Source organism: Ambystoma mexicanum, chromosome 11 (genome assembly GCF_040938575.1).
Source record: "Ambystoma mexicanum isolate Mex_15411 chromosome 11, UKY_AmexF1_1, whole genome shotgun sequence".
Classification (NCBI taxonomy): Eukaryota; Metazoa; Chordata; class Amphibia; order Caudata; family Ambystomatidae; genus Ambystoma; species Ambystoma mexicanum.
The window spans coordinates 1,332,245,494-1,332,262,169 of NC_090934.1; positions in this window are offsets into that span (position 1 = coordinate 1,332,245,494).

Here is a 16,676-nt window from a genome sequence, read left to right on the forward strand (position 1 = left end):
CTAGCCAGTCCCCAGGTTGGGGTTAGTTTAATCTCTATGGGAAGTATGAGGCAATACTTATCGCAGAGACCCTTCTACTAAGAGATAAATGCAAGACTGTTCATTTCGATCCTGAAAGGATATCTTGGGTTATGTTGCTTTGTTTGCTCATGTTCTATGTCAGCCCATGGGGCCATGTGTATGTTGACTTCATGAAGGGGGCTTCCCTTGTACGTGTCATGCAGTTTGTATCGCTCTCGTCTGCTATGTGTTTGCTACATGTTACACTAACACGGTCATAAGTATGGGTATGGTATAGGGTAATTAAGAACCCTAAAAACAAACTCTGCTCAGGAGACAAGTAAGACAAGAATTTTCAAGTAGGAACGTTTAGGTTATTTCTTGGTTAGGATTAAGTAATTGTATTGCAATGCATGTTGTTTGTTCCCTATCTTCCCTTTGTCATTCCACCCCCTTTCCCTAACTCCGTCTTCCCCCATTGGCTGCCACGTGGTTATCTGTGTATTTCAATTCAGACGCCTGTGCCAACCACGTGGGAGGGTCGATCTATTCGGCTTCTGTGGTTCGGGAGAGGGGGTTGAAACCCTTCATCCCTTGTTAGACTTGACATTAATACTTTGTATTATTGTCACATGTATCACAAATCAAGCCTTTGCAAAATGGTTACCATGTCTTTGTTTTTACATTTGCAGTATTTAGTACACTTTGTTTTAATTAATGAAATTCAGACTCACCTATTGTAAATGTATGTGTACATGTCCATTGTTTTGCAGTTGTACTTATTACTTAGGATTTATCACAGTATTTTCATTAGCATTGTATGAAAATTTAAATTAACTCATGGGTTTTTCCATCCTTACATTAAAAAATAAATTACCTTCCTTAGTGAAATCATATGGTATATTACTTGTAATACAGTATGTTTCTTCAAAAATGTACCATTCAGAAGAGGACGTAGTTATCAATTTTCCTAACATTTTTCCTTTAAGAGTGTTAAGCCCAAAACTTTTAAGGGCACTTTTACACTTGTGTAAAAACATTGTTAACTCTTTATGTGTATTTATAGTGCATTGAATAAAATGTTCATATACAAAATATCTTACACATAACTTTTTAAAAGTGATTTGTTTACCCATGTAGCCCCATGTCACCTTTCCAAAATTATATTTTTCATTAATCTTTTTACCAATGTTTTCCCTGTTTGCCAAACACACATTTCTTTGTATTGTTTATGTTTTGATTGTGCTAGATAGGGCTCTTTTAAAACTTTGTAGTTGTATACTGGCTTTTATATGTGTGTGATTTCTTCAGAAATTGTACAATTGTCACTGTTTTATCTTTTTGGTTTAAGTCTTATGCTTGAAATGTGTGTGCTGTTCGATTTTGTATACATGAGTGTTTATTTAATCTGTCTTTACATTTTGATTGGTGTTTTTTGGTGCCTTTTCTTTTTAGTTGACTTTCTTTAACTGTGCTGACTCTGTTTAATTGGTTCCATGTGTTAATATTCCCGCAAAAATATTGTGATATAAAAATATTGCCATATATTCGCAGCGATATTGACCCATGGACCATGCGGGGGACACCCCCGCAACCGCCACATTGTTTTAAAATGTGCAGGGGACCCCCCCACAACCCCTGCTCCCACAAATTATCCCTCCCCAAAAAATATCGCCTATGGCGAGACAAACGGCCATATGTACGGCGATATTTTGGGTGGGGATATTTTGTAAGGATACTGTTTGATTTTTATGCTTTTTCCATTTCTCTGGGAAATTCAAAACTGCTTGTTTTAATTATGCTGGGTCTGCTTAATTTTAATGCGTTTTCCATCTCTCTGGGAAATTCAAATATGCTTGTTTTACAATTGTGTTTTTCTGCTGTATGCTGTATCCTAGGCCTCTTCTTTTCACGCTTTGTTTGATTGTTGCATTACTATGTGCATTTGGGTCATGATCTGCAGTTCCTTCCTCTCTCCCCCCTGCCTTCTCTCTGCTGTCTCCTACGGTGCTCTCAATCACCTCTATATTGTCTAATTGCTATTCTGTCATCTATCGTATCCCTCTGTCTAAGTCTGGAAGGAAAAAGTTCAAAAAGGACCTCCTGGTCGCCAACCCAGGCCTCCCCATCGCTGACACCTATGTCAATGCCTGTTCTAGGCAGACTGCCACTGACATCCTCTTTGTCGTTCCTTCGCGGGACCTTTGGATTCCCCACATGGTCTCTGCACTCTCTCCTTTCTCTGCCTCTACCATTAATGGTGGCAACCTCTCTGAGGTACTCTTGGCATCCTTCCTGTCCTCCTGGGTCATCTTTAATATCTACTTAAATGGCACTGTCATGGCCCAGGTACCTCCTCCTTCTTGATAGGCATCTCCCATCTCTCATCAACTTTCATTCCTCTCCTGTCACTCCTTCTGTCATCCATCTGTCTCCTCTACCAGCTCTGACGGGTGCACCACACTCCTGTACACCTCCTCGGAGACCTTCTCCACTTAGCTACTCTCAACTCTTGCTCTGCCATCAAACACTCCCCTGACATCTGCCACCTACTTGAGGACCTCGACCTAGATGTCCTGACTTTCACCGAGACAGGGTTCACTGCAAGCTCTGTCACGACTTTTGACACTCTCCTCTCTGAGGGTTATAAGATCCACTCTAAACCTCGGCCTAACCGGCGCAGGGACAGAGTGGCCCTGATCTTCCCTGAGTGGGTCCCCACTACCATCATACCCACTCAGGCCCACTCATTTTTTGAATGTCTTTTCTGAAGGCTTGACATCTCCCCTGGCCTCTCTCTAACTTTGGCCACCATCTATAGGCCCCCTGGCCAGGTCTCCCACTTCCTCTGTGAATGGGCTGACCCCACCTCTTCTCTCCTGACCTCCTCATCCAAGCTTCTCCACCTTGGAGACTTAAATATTCACTTTGACTCCGCCAATGGGGCCTCTGGGCACTTCTGGAACCTGTGTGACTCTCTTTCACTCTGCATTCTTCCCTCCGGTCCAACACTCTCTGCTGGGAACACCTTGGATGCTCTCATCTCCTCAGACTTCCCCACCTCCAACCCTCTCACTACTCCTCTCTAGTGATCTGATCATACTCCCCTGTCCTCTCATCTGTACCTCTTTGGGCACCCAGCTAAGCCTCCACACACATTGCCAGCCTTCTTCTCCTTCATTCGACCAATAAAGCAAGTGTCAGTTGAGGCGTTTGCCACCACCTTCACTCCTCCTCCTACTCCTGCCGCTGACTCTCACCCTGACACAGTCCTCACTAACCTTCAACTCTCCATTTCCAACACTCTGGACATCCTTCCACCTGCAATGAGGACCCACATGAAAACTTCCTCAAAGTACAATTCCTGGTATAACTCTGACCTGGAGACTCTTAAACGCCAGTGTAGAGTAGCTGAGCAGAAGTGGCAGGCTTCCAGTACATCCTTGGACAAACTGACCTGCCGCCTACTTCAAAGGCAATGCAGACTCTAAATCTGTTCTAAGAAGAGAGTCTATGTTGAAGCCTGCATCTCTGCAACCTCTAACAACTGGGCAGAACATTTCAAAATCTGCAAGGAACTCACCAAAACTACTGCAGTCTCCATTTCTCCCCAGCCCTCCCTGGCCCTCTGTACTTCTCTGGCCTCTCACTTCATTTCCAAAACCCGGGACATCCTCTCCTCTCTCCTCCACACCATTTTCCCTCACTTCTCTCAGGCCTCCTTTGCCCCACTAGCCCACTCTCCCCTGCCTACCCCCCTCTTTTGCCCCATAACACCTGATGACGTTTCTCTACAAGTCCACTCTATGAAAGTGTCATCCAAACAGACTCCCCCCTGCTCCTCCAGAACTATCTAGGACAACATTGTCTCCCTTGCTCCAGCCTTGGCCAATTTCTGCAATCACTCCTTTGCCACTTGACCATTCCCCTTACTCTTCACGCACGCCTTTGTGCACCCTCTCCGAAAAAAAAGCCTTCTGCCAAACCTTTTGTTGGGCTAACTACCACCCTATCTAGATTATCCCCTTCTTGGGAAAACTCTTAGAGAAGCTGGTCATCTTCCAGTTTATCCACCACACTGAATCTGTTGGTTGTCTCCACAACCATCAGCCTGGCTTCAGAGCTGCCAGAGGCATGGACACTGCTCTCCTTAGCACCCATGAAGACTTCATCAGTAATTTCGATTCCAGCTCTCCCTCCATTCTCATCCTTCTTGACCTTTCTTCTGCCTTTGATACAGTCATTCATGCCACCCTGATAAATCAACCCTGTGACACTCTTGGCATCACAGATCTGGCTCTGGATTGGTTGACCTCCTTTCTATCGGACCGATCTTCCTGGATTCAAATGGCCCTAATCTCTCGACCATCTCACTCTCCACCTGTGGTGTTCCTTGGTGCTCTCTCCTCTTGCCCTGGCTCTTCAAAATCTACTCATAGACCCCATTTGATTTCCACCTTCTCTCCTAACTTCCAGTGTTATACAGATGACACGTAGCTCTCCATCAAGCTACCCTCCTCTGCCTTTGCCTCTTCCTCACTCATTCCTGAATGCCTTTCTGCTATTCAGGCATAGTGCACTACCAATTACCTCTGCCTTAAAGCCAATAAGACAGGGATTCTTCTCATTGGGCCCCCTCCCCTCAGCCTCCTGTGAAGCAAAAAACCTTGGTGTCATCTTTGACTCCTCTCTCTCCTTCTCCCCCCACCTATTGGACCTTGACAAGAAGGCCCAACTTCAGCTGCATCTCGTCTGGGGCATTCTCCCTTTCCTCACCTTCCCCCAGGAACTCAATGTCTCCAGAGCTCTGGTTCTTTCCAGGCCGGACTACATGAACAGCCTCTTATTCAATCTGCCTAACTCCTCCCTCTGCTCCCTTCAATTAATCCAGAATAGGACTGCAAGACTTACTTTGGCTGCAAGCCCAGGGACTGCATCTCCCCAGCCCTTAGGTCTCTCCACTGTCTCACAGTTGCTGTAAGGACCACGTTCAAGACCCTCTGCATCATCCACAAGGCTTTCTGGGGCCTGAGACCCTGCTACATCCAACTCTCTTTCCCTAAATACCTCCATGCTAGAGCCTTTCAGTTGTCTAGGTCTAACTCTCTGCAGATCAGATGCTGCTTTTCCAAGCAGAAAGTGGGGGGTAGATCTCTCTCTTCCACAGGTGCCTCACTCTGCAACGGCCTCCCTGCCCCTCTCTGACTTGAGCCGGATCTCTTTAAGTTCCAAAAGCTCCTCAAGACTTTCCTTTTCTCTCCTTCCTTCCCTCCCGTCTCCCGTGCTAATGTCCCTTTCTGCCCTAGACTGGCAGTTTGGTCCCTTCAGAGTCATATAGGGCACCAGTCCCACTGCTGGTTCAGTCTACCCTTGCACTTGGGCTCCCCTGACCCACCCCCAACTACCTCCTCATCTTGCACTTGCCCTTACAGGCCTCCCTTCCTACACTTGTCTGGCTGGCCTTTGACCCATTCCAGCCCCTACTTCGGACTTAGCTTCCCCTGCTTTCTCTGCTACCACTGGCCCTGTCCACCTGTCCTCCCCTGGCACTATCCTTCTCATGGGCCCTTCTGCCCTGCTCCTACACTTCCTTCTACCACCCTACCCCCTGCACTTCTCGTTCTGCACTTGCATGATCTGAATGTCACATGGTCTAGTATGATCGCTACCTTTTTGTCTCCCCTCTTCCTCCACCCTCTTGCCTTGTTGTGCCTCAAAACACTTCTGTATAGGTGCATTATAAATAACTAATAAATCCATAAAATAAATAAAGACTTGTATGTCTTTTTACCCATTGGTATAGAGACACTTTCATATGTGGAGTGCAATAATAACAATAACATATGTTAGTAATTCCATCTTTGTATTTGTTGTGTATTATAGTATACATTATTAAGTCACTTTGATTGTAAAGGAATGCACAGTTTTACTGGTGTACAATTATGTATAAAATATTCATACATTTACTATTGTGTTTAATGTTACACTTGGTTATGATATATAGAACAGCATAAGGACATAATATTGGGATATAGAACTTCTTTAATTTAAAATTACAAGAGGAAATTGTGCATTATTACACAGTTGTACGCATTGTAATAATGGCAAAATGCATCTTTTAATTCTTTTGTACCACACAAAAAACTTGTTATCATAAGTGGACACATGTGTGTACAGATTAAGCCCAATTATTCTATGTATGTATATACTTGTATGTTTCTTCACAGATAATTATGTTTGTGCACAGTGTAATTTGATTTTTTAAATATTGCATTTTAGAAAACAATATTCACTCAAGTTTGTTACTGTTGCTACAAGGTGAATGTGCATGCATACATTGTTTCTTACGAAATAACCATTATGTTTTTTGCAGATCATAACACAAGATGTAATAACATATCTGCCCATGTATTTTCATACATTAAACAATTTGTATTGTTTTACGCCTTGCATTTTAATTTGTTATATATTTGTACTATATTTACTTAAATTATATGTATTTTTCTAGTTTTCATTTTTATTGTTAACACATGAATATATATTAGTCACTATAGTATGCAATAAATGTGTGTTTATGAAAAATGTAAGTATATAGCATTTGTATAGTGTACGTTCTGTAAATTAATACTACATATCTATTGTTACATTTATGTTTGTATTACTAATAGTGTTACTAAAATGTTTAACATTTATTCACACATAATGCACGCATGTACCCAACATTTAGATGGTATATATGTGTAATATTGTGCATATGTACTAGTACAACATGCTATACATTTGTATCTCTAATCTGTATAAATATTTTAATTGGTTCATTAATAAAACAATGTGTGTGTGCTTTCATTGAGACAGCTATTACTTTACATACAGGAAATGTTCCCTATAGTTTAGCACATCTTAATTAGTGTATTATACATGTTCAAAAGATGCATACTTAATTGTAACTTTACTTTATTTATGAACATTAATATGCACATATAAAATATCTTTTATAAAAATGCTATATTTACTAAATTTAAATATACTTCATAGAACGATTTGCAAAAAATGTACCTTACCAAATGAACAACTGTATGAGATGATCTGCTTTTGTTCAAAATTGTAAATTGCTGTGTTTTAAGTTCTTTACTACTGTCAGGAGTTGCAAAGGGCACACATGTAGGTTTGGGGTGGATGTGCTGATACAAGGGGACAGGCAAGCACATATAGCAGGAGGCTAAACAAGAAGGAAGAATAGACAAGGTAATTCAGACCAACGGAACAGGAAGAAAGGGGAAGACCTTAGTGGTGAACAAGAAGGGATGACAACCATGCACTGGACAAACAACGAAGAATCCCACTAGGGGTGTATACACAGGTTGGACTAGTGACTTCCAACAGATATAATAGAAGCTCAATGCCTCTGTGTAAGTTAATTCTACAGGCACCACACCCTGCAAGCCCATGACATGGGACAGCAAGAGTGGCTTCTGGACACTAGGGCACAAACAAGGAGTGGACCTACACAAGACAATTCAGTATGGGTCCAGCCGGAACCTACAGTTGACGCCCTCTAAGGGAACAGACTGCAACACACTGTTACATTAAATTCACTAAAGACTTCAAGTAAAATGAGACAAAGGAAGGGGCACAGATTGCCTGCTGGGAAACCCAGCAGCCAAACTCTGAACAAAGGAATAACAGAAGCACAACTGAGGACAAGAACGGCAACAGAACTATCTAGGGAAGAATAGGCAGTCAAAGTAGGTAAGGTTCATGACAGAGACTAGGAAGGAAAGAGGAAAAGCAAGTAGATAAGAATCTAAGTGCAATGGTACAGGAGACTGCAACTGCAGACTAGAGACTAAGGACCAGAATCAAGCAACATCAGAATGAACTGTACACCAGGAACAAGGAAAACTCAGGACTGAAACTCTGGACTAGGAAAACGAAGACTGAACAACAAAGTGGTAACATGGAATTCAAGGAACTGTAAATTTGGACTGGAATAACAAGGGCAGGACTGCAGACATATAACAAGGAAACTCAGGACTGGAAACCTGGAAGCAAAAGCCAGGTAACAAAGACTATGGGCATAGAACAAGGATCTTCTGCATGGACAAGATAATAGGTGGTAGAAAGAAAGAGGCTGCAGACAGGGAACAGAAGACTGCTAGTAGTGGGGCAGGGCTGCAGTACAGAGGACCAGGGCAGAAGGCAAGGGAGAGTAGGTAGAGTATCAGCGTTGCAAGGCAGGGAGCACATGGCACTGGAACAGGAGAAGGTTCTGACAGCAACAGGAAACAGCAGAATTTCGTGGCTCAAGGTACAAAGGTATAAAGGGCTGGGAGCTAATTCAATGCAAGAGCCATGTGCTCCTGCCGGCAACTGCTTAAATACTGACCTGCCCTGTGCTGAAGCAGGCTCATTAGCAGCACCTGGAGTAGCACACATAAAGCTAATCTGCCTCCTCCCTCTCTGGTCCTGGGAAAGTGAAAGCAGCACTGATCTCTAGGGCTTCTGGGGATTGTGGTTCCAAGACTGATTCATAGGAATATTGAGGGCATGAGAACTGCCACAAGGGGCATAATGGGAATTGAAGTCCATGTTTTCGGATATACAGATTTGTGAAAGGAAAGATTAAATAATGATTTAGGGTTTTCTTTGAAGATGGTAGACGGCATCACCCAGAGGCAGATATGCAGATACATGACAAATACACCACAAGTGTAACAAAAAGAGGAAAAGTATTTAGTACAAATGCTCAATAAAACTTTCTGTACTTTACATATTTAAAATAAGCTTCATGTTATACTTTGCAAAATATTAATATAACCAGAGGAAATTCTGTATCAGACTATCGATTATGGCTGAAAAAATATAACTTGCTGCAGCCAAAGACAGAGGAGAAAGCAAATACTATGTTCACAAGTGTTGCCTGTATGTCCTCTGTTAATAAATGGGCATGTTTGATATGAATGTGATTTGTATGTTATCTTACTTTCTTAGGCTAAATATTCAGTTTGCTACATAATTTAACATTTGAATGTGATAATAAATGTAGTTGACCAATCCATGTAACATTGTAGTTCAAATAATTGAACAATTAGTTAATGTGATACTTAACTAAAGTTTTCTAGGAAATAATAACAGAGTGAAAGTATTTCGTTTTTGCCAATAGATTGATTTTGTTGTGTAAAGGAAAGGCTGTAGGGATGCTTATCGCAGGAGATGTGGTTGAAGCCAAGTCCATCAGGTTTTGTTCTGCTGAATTTGGCTGCAAATAAATGTGGGGGTGGATAAGGCTAATAATTAAGATGGGGGAAGAGGGATTTGTGAGAGGTCTCCACCACATATATATTTGCGGCCAAATGGCATAAAAGAAAAAAATCGGTGGATTTTTATTCAACCAAATCTCCTCGATTAAATCACATAGACCTAAGACAAGCAATCCTGTGAAGTTTTAATGTATTTTTTTATTTTTTGCTGTGTGTTGAATATTAATTTAACATGGTAAATAAACATGAAAATTAAAAGCTTTAAAGCATTTGAATTGTACTTCTGTTTTCATGTGTTTTATTTGTAAGAATACATGTACCATTTAAACTGTGGGATGTATTTACCCATGCATCCGAGCCCTGCCTCAAAACTGTGCAGTACTGACATGAAAACATCATGATGGCCAGAGCTTCCCAGAAAATGCACAGGGAAATGCAGGAAGAATAGGCTGCCACCCATTTTTGCCGATGTTATGGGCACAGAAGGACACTGCCTAAAACCACCATTGGACTACCCGCACAGTAGTCTGAAACCATTGGGAATGGCAATGCTGATTGCCAAATGCAACCTAGAATTGTGGGGAATTCATTCTTCAATCCCAAAAATGGGTGCAGTACCAGTACTCACCACTATCCAAAAGCCGGCGTTTTAAAACCACCCTGTGTTCCTCTGAAGGCAAGCCAAAGTGTCTATTTTAAACATTGCAACATGTGCAAAATATTCACTGAACACCAGCAGACATTTGGCAGAATGAGGTTTTGTGTGCTTACAAAATCTGGGAAATGAAGAGCCCAAAACAGTGCTTATAACAAAACTGCTATGGAGTCAGCAGTTTAAGTTGCACTGGATTTAAAGACACTAAAATCGAAAATGTTTAGATGAAATGAGTGACCTATGTTTGGTGTCACATGCCTTTGTAACTGTTGAAATGCCATAGTTTTGCACTTAGAATCAGCATTCTAGCTGCATATGTAAAAATGTTTAGTTTTATTTGAATGCAGGAACTGGGGAACAAAAAGTGACATTTTATCTGAAACTGGCTTAAAGAGATTCCAATTCTGCCTGGCAACTACCCCCATCAGGAGTGAAACTTGAGTCACAACTGTGTTCCCAGGCCCATCTGCCTTTTTGCTGCTCACACTAAGGATATGCCATCTATCTGATAATTGAATTACCTGTGCTCTGCAGGAAAGTGAACAAAGCCCTGTCCTGGCTCAGGCAAAGGTTTTATTGGCAGGAGTCGTAAATGGTCGTAAAAAGTGGCTTCCTCCTGAGGAAAGGGGAGGAGCACTGCCTGTGAGAGCAAGCTGGCTTGGCAGAACTGGATAAACCAGTATTTCTACCTTGTGCTGAGAGGAAACCACACCCCTTTGGAGCCAGAACATAACTTTAAAAAGATGAATAACTCATAGAGCGGACATGTGAAAATGTTATAAATGATACCATAATTCTTGTGATTTTTCTGCCCACAGTTTAAGAGGTTTTTAGAACCGGTGGTATGTTCAGGGGGGTGTTAGCGGAAAAGTGGATATTACTCTAAATGTATGCATGTTAAAAGTCTGAAACTTCATCAGTTAATGTCCATACTCCCTGCGCACATGTATGTAAAGTCGGGTCAATGTCAGAAATTGAAAAATCAGTTAAAAAGTCAATTATGTGCCATTTCTGAATGCAAGCTCTTAGAAACAGCAGATTTGGACAGAGACATGGCTAAATTCAGCCACACCATGTATATGTAATTTCAAGCAACTGTGTAACTGTGAAATATGTCTTTTATTATCAAATATAGAATGTGTGCAATCTGACAGAGGAGTGTCCTATCTGCAAGCCATAAAATGACATCCCTCTGACTCACAGTTCATTCCCCAATCAAATGATAAATGGAAGTTTGACCAATTAGAAGCTGAGAGAGAGGTAGGGTCAGTGATGCTAGAACACACCCACATTCTAAACACATAAAAGCAGACAGACAGGACAGATAGGGACCTTCAATTCCATCTGCCGCTGGAAGCTCTGCCGGAAAAATCCATACTTTACCTCCATCAAACCTCCAGAGAGCCAAACTAGAGACCCAGACCAGAGAACCAGAGAGAGCTGACCCAGATCACTGTGAAGTGCAGAGACCAGAGGCGAGTTTAAAACCTGACCAGATCCATGGCGAGGCCCATTTCACTCAAGAATATAGTGTGAGTACCCAGCAGAACTGTGTAGAACCAATCTCTTAGTTTAAATTCATCTAATTCAATCTATTTAACCTAAGTAGAACTGCCTGATAGATCCAAAACTGTCACCTGTCATTTGCAAAGCTGTCACTTGTCATTTTCTAGTTGCAAGCTGCACTTGTCTTTTTGAACTTTAAAATTTCAAATCTGAAAAACGACATTTATTTAATCGCTCATATCTCCGCAACCGTTTGTGCTAGAGACTTGCAGTAACTTTTATTTGAAAGCTTAGAATCTTAGCTTTGAATCGCACCAAGAACCACCTTCCTATCCCTTATAGTTTTACCGCAATCGCGGAACACGCATCCGCGAATTTTACCGCGATTTGCAAATTTCTCCACATGTAAAATCAGCTGCTGCTTGCCTTCCATTTGCCAGAAATTCGTTTAACCTGCTAGCTATCCCTGCATCATTGCTAGTGTGAACCTGGACTAATATTAACTAGATACCACTCACCCTGAACATCTGAAAGGGAATTAAAAGCATTTCCAGCATATTTCTCATCCATTGCTAGCACATATAAAAGCATTTTGCCTGTGTTTTCAACTTCTGTAGTGTAAGCTTGCTGGGGTGAACTGAATCACATTTGTTTGCGTTTCTGAGAATTGTGTGCCTTCCTTCCACTTCCTTGCATTGCATAAAAGGGGGGAGGGGATTGCCAGAGAAAAGTGATTACATTGTTTTGTTGAAATCATATTGAGTATTTCTATACTGCATTTCATTCATTCAACCTTGCATCCATTTGAACTCTATAAAGCATTTTGTACCACCTTCTTCTTTTGTTCCTATTCACCTGTGTGCTACCTTATCCATTTCATGTCAACTCATTAGTGATTATAAGAAATGTGCTAGTGCCAGATTCTCCGTTGTTGATCTTTATCATATCAGATTAAGTTTGCTATTCAATTATTAATTTATTATAAAGTGTGATATATATATATATTTTAAATTATCAAATAAACCTTTTAAACTTGCAAAACAGAACTACTTCTTGGCTCAGTGGGGTCAGGGGGATTCCAAGAGAGGGGTGTTATATAGGGGTAGTCATCCAGAACGCATGAACTGGACATAAAGATATATCAATAAGGGTTTTCATTCAGTATTCTAGACTAGGCGTTAACTTAGCTGTAGTGCTGAATTGAATCCCCTTACAAATTGGGGGCTCGAGCCGGACGTTTGGGTTAGAATACCACTTGTGCAGCTTAATACAGTGTGCTAACTGACGGGATACATACATCCGGTCGGATCACCACGCTGCATTACGCTGTGAAGCATTCCTCAAAAGGGACACTCCAAGAAAAGTTCTGTTCTGCAAAAATAAAATACTAACTTCTGTAAGTCAGGACAGAGACCAATCTCTAGAATGACGACCTTAGTAGACATGAAAATAGCCAGAGAGCACCTCTTGCATAAGCTATTTGTGAGAGGTGAATGGACCGAACAGGGCCAGGATGCCTGGTTGCAGGCCATCACGCGACAGGTCACTGAAACAGGGTCAGATATATATAGAGATCAGGGTCCCTTACATGTGGCCCTGAGTGAACTATATATGGCTCCTAAAGCCAAAGAGGAACACAATAAGATTGCCAGGATAGCAGCATACCTGTACCTATACGTGGGAGACATGCAGGATAGATGTGCTGAAAGCCAAAATCTGGCAAATAGGCAACAGATGGCATTACAGAAGGCCCAATCTGATCTGGACTCTTCTGAGCAGAGGCTGCAGAGGAGCCAGGAGTCAGAAAATGACAGCAGACGGTACATCACTAAAATAAAGGAGGATATGGATATACTGCAACAGGAAAAGGCTGACCAGGATACCAGATTTCTGGCCCTGCAGAAGGAGCACCAAGACAGTTTGGACTCCTTACTGCAGAGCCAGAAAAAGCTGGAGCAACAATTGGTCTTTACCAGGGTATGCACGGAGCAGGTAGCCACCCTGCAAAGTCATCTAGATAGAGTGAAGGTAGAAAGCAACAAGCTGATCTTGAAAGACCTGGATACCCAGGCAGAGTTTGATGAAGAACGCCAGAAAGCTGGTGCCTTTCAAAGGCAGAGGGACGACCTGGCGGCACAAATGCAGGCTCTTAGTCAGGAAAGAGACGCCTTAGGCCAGGAAGTCTGCCATTTAAAAAGGAAAATGGAAGAAAATCACCTGGCCCACCAGGGACTGGGTGATCTCCAAAAAGAAAACCAGAACTTGGTAGAGCACACCAGAAGGGTGGAAGATGCTCTAGCAAGAAAGGAGCAGGCCAATAGGGACATTGCCCAGGAGGTAAACCTCCTGCAGCAAAGACTGGCCCAGTTCTCCAGGACCAACCAGGAAGCACAGAGGGAGAATGAGGCCCTCTGTCAACACAATGATAGGCTCCAGCAACAGGTAGCGATGCAGGAGAAACTGATAGAGTCGAGTAAGGCCTTAACAGAGGAACTGAAAGTACAAATGCAGGCTCTTGCATTGCAACAGGGAGCAGGGGCGGATAGAGATGAGGTCCGCTGGGAAAGAGAGACTCCTGACCATAACCGCAGGAGCCCTAACACCAGGGGCCTTCATCTCCCCCAGTCCCTGGACTCTACCACCCCCATGTCCCCTGGCGCACATGAGCACAGGGCTGCAGGGATGGCAGATTACTATCCAGCTAAGAGTATGGGGCTCATAGGCCAGTACCACTCAGGAATGGAGGGGTGGCCATCCGGGTATGGGCACCCAAGTACAGTACAGTTCGATGGGGAACCCCGGGAGAGTAGGCCCATTAAGGGCATCCTGAAAACCTCTGCCCAGTTAGGTCAGTGGAGGGGGTACCCATCAAATCCTGGCAGCAAGGAGGAATCTGAAGACTCCTCTGAACTGCGCAGGACACAGGAGACCAGGTCCCCACATTCTGCCAGCCATTCCCAGGCTCGCAGAATCCGGGAAAACCTGGAAGATCAGACGGGAACCTCTGGGAGCAGTGCCTCTGAGTCCGAGGATGAATGGACAAGGGTTACCCGAACCAAAAAGGCCAATAAGGCAAAAAGGGCCTTGCTTAAGGACCCCTTAAAGCAGATTAAGGCGATCAGGAGCGTCATCACGCCTTACCATAAGAACGCTAAGTATTCTGTTTGGGAGCACTTAGAGTTGTTTGAACAAATGATGGAGACTTTCCATTTGAAGGACAGCCAAAGCTGTATTCAATATGTAAAGTGGACATTCTCCCCGGAATACTCCAGTTTCTTTGCGGGGCTGGAGGATCAAAATCATTTAAGATGGTCCACATATAAGGCGGCCATCCTGAAACATTTTTCTGTTCACAGAAATCCTCAAGAGGCTCGCAGGCAGCCTACAATTTGCAATGTGGGGAGGATCAGGCCCCACAAGAATTTGTGCAGGAGTTAAAGCGTGCTTTTGCACAGACCACAAGAAGGGTGCGCACAGATAGTAGAGAGTTCATAAATACGTTTTTCCATGCCTTGCCCAAATACATCATGACCCAGCTCGTGAGGGATTTTCACGAGAAAAGATCCTTAGATTGGGTCATTGAACAGGCTACCCGGATCTATGAGGTGCAGAAACCGATAGATAGCAAAAGTAATGCCCAGAAAAACCCCAAAGCCAACACCACCCCTGCTGCTGCCAAGGTGGCAGAGGTAAAGGTCACCCCCGTTTTAGATTTGGAGATGGGGGGGCCTAAAAACCTACCTGCACCTAATAATGCTAGGCCCAGAAGGTCCTCGGGCCAGTCACAGATAGGGAGCCAGGGAGGCAGCCCCACAAATGGGGTCCCTCGCTCTCCTGATTATGTAAGTCCCCGTTACAAGGGAAACAGACCCATCCTGGGTTATGTGTGGACTCCTCCAGCCCAAGGGGGGGGATCCAGCCAAGCACCTAACCCAGGGAACTTCCCTCCTAACTTCCCACCGGAGGGCAGAAACTCTCCGAATCCTGAGCAGAACTTTTTCCCCAGGTATCCACCCAACTTTCAGCCCCAAAACCATCCATCCTTCTTTCCCCAATTCCCTGAGCCCAGACCACTGAATCCGGGAGAGGGGAGGCCAAGGGTGGAGGGGTACCCAAATCTTCCCAACCCGGGGTATTACCAGAGGAGGGATAGCTACCCTTCCCGGGATCAGCCCAGGGGAGAAAACAGGGCCCCGTATCAGCCTGAGCGGGTTTCCCAGTTAGAGCGCCAGGTTCAAAACATGGCGCGGGATATGGGTCATATACTGAGGGCGCAGCAGAACCCTCAGATCAGCATGCCGGCGCAGAACGCACCCAACTCTGGACCTGGTGCTCCAGAACAATGACGGGGGCAGCACCCCGATAACTCACCGGTTCCCAGGGAGGAGGCACAAGGGGAAGGGGGGTGTAAAGCCTTGGAGGAAGCTTCCTTCCTCACTTGTAAACAGCCCCTGGAAACCCAGGAACCGGAAACGAAATCTCTTGCCCCTGAAAGTCTGCCTCCTAAGGAGCAGAGGGGGGGTAGGAGAAACAAAAGACCCAAACAGACTCAGTTTGAGGAGGAGGTACAGATCTTCCAATTTGAGGGAGAGGGATCCTCAGAGGATCCTGGGAAAAGGATCTTCTCCTTCAGAGAGGGGGGAACTCCCCCCAAAGAAAAATGGGTCCCTAGGAATGCAAATCCAGACTGGGGAGATGTGGAGACTGAGCTACCGCCGCCCACCATCTCATCCCAGAACCAACAGCAAGAAAAGCCCCGGGTTCAAACCCATACTGGGGACTGCCTCCAAAAAGGGGGGGGCGGCCCAGAACTGGAACCAGGGGAACCCACAATGGCTCTGATCTCCAGTTGCCAACTTTTTCTTTCAGATTCCCAAGGCTCTCCACAGAATTATGCCCAAAATTCTTCTCTCGCGATGTCCAAAACCAGAAAATTAGCCCACCAGTTGTCCAAAAATGTACATCATCTGTGCCCCCTTGAGGAGAAGGAGGGAAGATACTATGCCCCGGTACAAGTACAGGGGCAGGGTACAATTTTGGCGCTGGTGGACACTGGATCTCAAGCTACCCTTCTGTCCAGAAGGGCCTTTGACGAACTGAATGCAGGAAGGGGAGAGAATTACCAAATTCCTCTCACCTCTCTTCCGGGACAACTACAGAACTTTGACGGGAAGGAAATTCCCGTTGAGGGGACTGCAGACTTGGACATTAAAATTGGGCGACATAAGTTGAAACACCCGGTCATAGTTGTGACC